Raw genomic sequence first — 6000 nt, 5'->3', positions numbered from 1 at the left:
ATCTTTCTCTCTCTCTCAGAATAATGAAAAATAGTCTTAGCAAATAATAAAAGCCTTCTGTGACTTTCCCAACTATCTTCACTTCAGGAAACTGGTGAAAAGAAGCTGTAGTCTTCTAATGAGGGAAACAAAACCAGAAGCATAAGTAAATTAAATCGTTCTCTTCATTTTAACCTGCCTAATCGGTAGTGTATGACTGAGATCTATATCCTATAAAAATGACATCCTCCACAATACAACAGGGATAGTTTAAGCTACCTTAAATCACTCAAACTGCAATACATCTGAAATGTTAATTAAGCAAGTTTTTTATCCTCACCTCTGCTCTGCTGGCTTTAGTGAAAGCTTGTCTGCCAGGGAAAACTCTCTACAGGTACCGCCAATTCTGTTTGAAGTTGGTGATCTGGGTTTGGCTCATAACATTCACAGTAGATTTACCTGAAAGATCAATAAAAGAGTGTTCAAAGCAAGATTGGCTTCATAGAGCCTAGGATTTTATTAATTTATATAAACTTCCTAAAACTTTTGCTATAAAGAATAAAGGAAAAGCTTGAAAATATTCACATTGTACAGCAGAGTAATGAAAATGATATAGCAAAGTTCTGGAATTAGCTTCTCTTCACACATACAAAAAAAAATCCCTCAAAGCAGTACACATATAAGAATGACAAGATGCTACAAACATAGATGAGATTTTCAAATATAACTGGAAATTTCAGATATCTCAAGTTGTGACATCTCAACAGGTCCTCATTTCAAGGCATTGTAAGCACCCCATCTTGGTAGCACATCTTTAAAGTGTCTCATAAAAAAACACCCCAAAATATCCTTAACTGTATGTTTCCCTGGAAAAATTTTATCATGACAAGTCCTTGATTGAGAACTGTATCTTCTGTCATTGATGTCATGAGATAGATCTTTCTTACAGAATAAATCTAAAAGCAATTCTCATTCCATATTTTTAAATGAGATAGTATGCCTCAATGTGACACATGCTGATTTTTTTTCCCCCCCATGGTGTAGAGTTTAGTACAATATAAAACCAGAATTTAAAAACCAATCAAGAAACCAGCAAGACTTTCATCTTTAAAATGCTGGAATTATCTTTAATCAGAGGAGATTTATAAGTACTAGTTGATTTAAAGGTGGAATTACTGGAATTACTGTTTGGCTTTGTTCATTTAAGTTTCTCTGCTCTTCCCACTAAAAAAAAAATAAATAATAATAAAAAAAAAATCTCAAATATCTCCTATATTCCTTGAGAGGGATTTGTAATAGGCAGTCTTCAACTTCAGAATTGGGCTAATCTTCCAGAGCTTTAGTGCCAGCACTGTAAGTAGATCTGTGAGCTTGGAGACTCTTATCAGTGAGAGTATTTGAAACCCTGGGAACGTATGTTCCCAAGCCCACAGTGAACTGCCTCAAAGAGCAGAAGAAAACAGTAAGTCTGGATGAAGAATTCTTTGGTTTTGTGTTCCTAGGGAAAAGCAGGTTGTTTTCTTTGAAATCTTGTTTCTTTACATTTATTTATTTGTTCTCACACACTTAATGATTCTAATAATGGAAGAGGGGTTGGTGTTGTTTTATTTACTTATTTTTTTTAATTAGAAAATTCTAAAAATGGGCTAAAAGTTTAATAGAAAATGATACTTCTCTTACAGATTTGACTGAGTAATATGAAAGTTGTGACAGGGAGCTTAGCAATTTTGGTATGATTCAGCAGAGGAAAAGGGTGTGCCAAAGCCCATAGACTCACGTCCCCTGATTCTTCAGTTACAGCAGAGCACCCTTTCAATTTCTTTCTCTTGCTATACAGTTCAGATATGTCTCACACATAAATATATACGTAAATATTACAAAGGCTCAACTCTTCTGTCAGAAGAAAGTTACTTTTCCCTGCAATTCAAGAAATCCTTCTTTCTTGAGCCGCCAGCTTCACTATCAAACCAATAAAGGGTGAGTTTTAGTAATGATAAGTTCACACTTAAAAGCACGTTCAGAAAAACTTTGGTGCCCTTTTTCAGATTTTAAAATAAAAACATTTCTTATCCTCCATACTAGAAATTCAATATAGTTTAAGAAAAATGTCCAAAAAATACTAAAATGATGGCGTGACACATGAATAGAGCCTTGCCGACCCTGTTACTTCCCAAGATCTCTTCTTCATGAAGAGACCAACAGACAGAACTTTCTTCATTCCCCACAGCATCATCAGTTTAATGCTTTTTATTTTCAAGTTTGCTGGCATTGTTCATACACCACTGGAAAGTCCTCTAGTCTCTGAGTTTAAAACTACCAGAAAAAGAATTAAAGGTCATGTTTTTATTGGTACAACCATGACACAAAAGAACAATAAAGACAAAGTGAAGTTGTCTATATGTCTGAGTAGACAGAAAACTGCTTTCTATGCAATTCACTGTCATTATAGATGCTGCATGATGTGACCTTCATCCCATTCTGTCCCAAAGACAAAAAAAGTAAGTATGGGTTATGCAAAGAAAGACTGTTTTAAGGATGTTTTCAGGGTACTTTCACTCTTTAGATGGTTATGGCTGTAATTCTGCATGGGGCTTTACTGCACCATAACAGGATATAATAAAACCTTCTCATATACAATTAAAAAAAAAAAATAAAAAAAAAATGAGAGAGAGAAAGAAAGAGAAGGAAAAAAAAATAAAAAGGAGAAGAGAAGAAAAGCAAAGAATTAAAAAAAAAAAAAAAAACTCATCTAGGAATAAAGGTTTTTATAAGCAGCATAGCATTACATTCTGCCTGACTGTTCCTTCTGACAGTGCAACACTGGAAAAATAACTATTCCCATTGCCCCTTTGCAAGGAAAGGTCTAGCTGAGGCATAGTGAACAGCAGTTTAACATTTCTTGTTTTTCCTTTTATTTGTGGGTAACTGGGATTGCTGCTCTTGTAGCTGCAAAGTAGGGCAAAGTAACCCACAGATGCAATTTCCACAAAGAGAAAACCAGTAAGAACACTCTTAATAGACATCCAAAAAGAAGGGATAGCTAAAGGTCCCTTAAGAAAACACAAAACCACATCATGACTGAGTTCTGATAAAGGTGTAAGTCACTCAAACTCCTACTGCTGCACAAGAAAAGAAACAAAATCACTGTGAGTTCCCTATGCCTGCTCCTTGGGATATACAGAAATCTTTATAACTTATCTAAATACATTATTTGACTCTTAATATACCTGTTCATATTAAAACACACTGAGAGATGGGTCTGAGAATACAAGGAAGGCAGTGTAGGAACAGGAATATAAGGACAGAAGAATGACTTTTTTCAATTCACTGTTTTGGGGGATAGGAAAAGAGTACAAGCTGCAGGAAGCTTTTATCAACCATATGATGTGGCAGACTATATGAAAGGACATATCCTCTGCACTGAGTTGTACAGTCTAGAATAAGAGTTGATGCCACAGTACATCTCTAATTCTTCTGCGATGATGTTGGCATGTATATGTCGTATATTACAATGAGTTGGCTAGAGAAAGGAGGAAGAAAAAAATACATATGCCATTTCTAAAATTTTGAAAAATAACAGTGTAATTAAAAAGGTATCTGTGCATTAGAATGTATTTCAGTAATCTAGTATTTGGTTACGTCTGGATACATCTAGTATCCTGTATCATTGTCATGCTTTTTCTGTATATTGCTTATCTGAGTTTCGTGTTTTACAGTGACTTCTCCAGTTCTCTATACTAGAAATATAAGCAGCTCTTTCCGAACCGATCCTTCCACCCAGTTCTTTCTCAAGCCCTATTCATCTACTGTTCTCCCACCAGGAAAGACAAAGAAAGAGGCTTGAGTATCATCCTGTGATCAATCTGACTTGTCTATATGCTTCCAGCCATGGTTTTGGTCCTTGTTAGCTATTACATATACAATATAGGGGTTAACACAATATAGGAACCATTTCCAAGTGACAGGTGGGATGCAGCCACTCTACTTTCAGGGTATATAAGCATATGGATGCAAGCTGTTTCCTCCCAGCTGGTCTCCAGGACAGAGAACAAGCCCTGGTCAGTCTTTGTTTGGGAACATATAGAAGGGGAGAATTCTAGCAGCAAACAACTTGGGGAGCAGATGTGGTTTCTTAGCATTTAACTCATTGTTACAGTTTCTAATTATGTGTTTACAATTACAGCTATGTGTGCTTTCAGTTGACTATATTCTTTTCTTAAAATTAAAAGAGATGACTCATTTTACATAGAAAATATTCATAAGGGTATTTTCAGATACTTTCTAATCTGTGATTATGTTTCTGTGACTGCATCTCTGTCTTCTTAACTGTGTATCTTTCTCACAAGCATGTTAGCCCATAATCTTTTTTTTTTTTTTTTATTTAATCATTTTTATATCTACCATAATTTAGTAATGAGTTTATAGCTTTTAACCTTTTCTAACAGATTAGCTTCTTTTCCCAATTTTCACACTTTTGTTAGATCTATCCACACTTGTATAGATCTTCCTGTGCAACAAAATAGTTCACATAGGTAAAACAGCTATGCATAATTGATGGGTTTTCTTTTTAATAAATAAGGTGTCTGTCATATAGGGGAAAAGATTTCCAGTTGTTAAGCAGGCTGCATGAGTGGGAACTGTATTTTTTAGCTTCAGTGCAGAAGAATATAAAAGGCAAATTTCATATGCTTGATAAGTCATAATTTCTTTGGAAAGTAAATTGTGGTTGAAATATCCTTTAAAAAAATAAAAATCTGTTGTACATAAAAGTTTCAGAATTGACAGACTTGATCCACCACTCATTTCACAGAAGCAAAAAATGACGGTAGAAGGAGAAAAAAAAGTGAAAGTTTTCCTGCTGTCAATGAGACAGAGGTGACTGTAAACAATAAGATGCCTTATAGCTATTCTTGAACAGGAATCAAAGCTGTAATTAAATATAAAACGCTGTCAATGATAGGCCCTTTAATGTAACATATCTCAGTTGCTTTTCCTCTCTCTATCAAATATATTCTCTTAGACAAAAGCCAAGTGACTGAAAAGAACAAGAGAAGAAAGACTTGCATTGAAGACATTTCTTGCTCTTATGATGAACTATAGTTTCAGTTGTAAAGATTCTTGACTAGAAGTTGGAGCAGAGAAAATTACATAAGTTTGGTGGCATCTGTCCTACTAAATTGTGTTGTGTGATTTTGGGCTGTAGATTGACCTGAACTCTAGGAAAGGCAGTTCCAAGCAGCCTTCACAACTGGTACTTATTCTGTTCATCCCTTGGGCTGACTTCTCCTCCAGTATAAAGTAGGTGAGGAATTAGAGAAGGCACTTGTGCAAAACTGTATCTTCACATTTCCAAGTTGTTTCATAACACAAATGGATTCTGGGTGGATGGCAGTATTATCCCAAAACTGCAGGTCCAGACAGCATTGCTTCATGAATACACACCAAGTTCACACACAAAAGAGAACAAAGTAAAGGGAGGACTGGAAGTCAGAGGCAACTCTCATGCAACACCTACCTGAGCTAATCAAAAGGATCCACAACTTTTGCACATGCCTTGATCAGCTGTGCAATGCCTCAAGCCAGAATCCAGACTATATATGTAAACAAAGAGGGAGCCCTGAGCAAGTACTAGGAAATAGGACAGAGGATTTGGTACGAAGACCTACAGTTCTTACATAGTGTCAGATAATTCACTTCCTGCAGATTTTCCTACTTGCAAATCAGAAGAGAGTCCTTAAGAATTGGAGTCACTATCCTACTGTAAGGCTAGTTTATAAGATAATTGAAAACCTACAATGATGAGGTAAGCATAGATATATAGACAAAGGATAACTTGTCCATCAATCAGAGGGTAGAATGGCAGTTAAAACCAAGAAATCTTTATACAAAATAAAAACAACCTTTCATTTAAATTACAAAAAGGAAAGGGGTCAGAAGGGAAAAAACAATACAAAACAAAACAAAACACTTTTCCTTGTTAATTCAGAATGGCTCTACTTCAGGATATGACCCTGGATAAAC

This window comes from Anas platyrhynchos, chromosome 3, assembly GCF_047663525.1.
Source record: "Anas platyrhynchos isolate ZD024472 breed Pekin duck chromosome 3, IASCAAS_PekinDuck_T2T, whole genome shotgun sequence".
NCBI lineage: Eukaryota > Metazoa > Chordata > Aves > Anseriformes > Anatidae > Anas > Anas platyrhynchos.
This window is presented reverse-complemented; position numbering follows the sequence as displayed.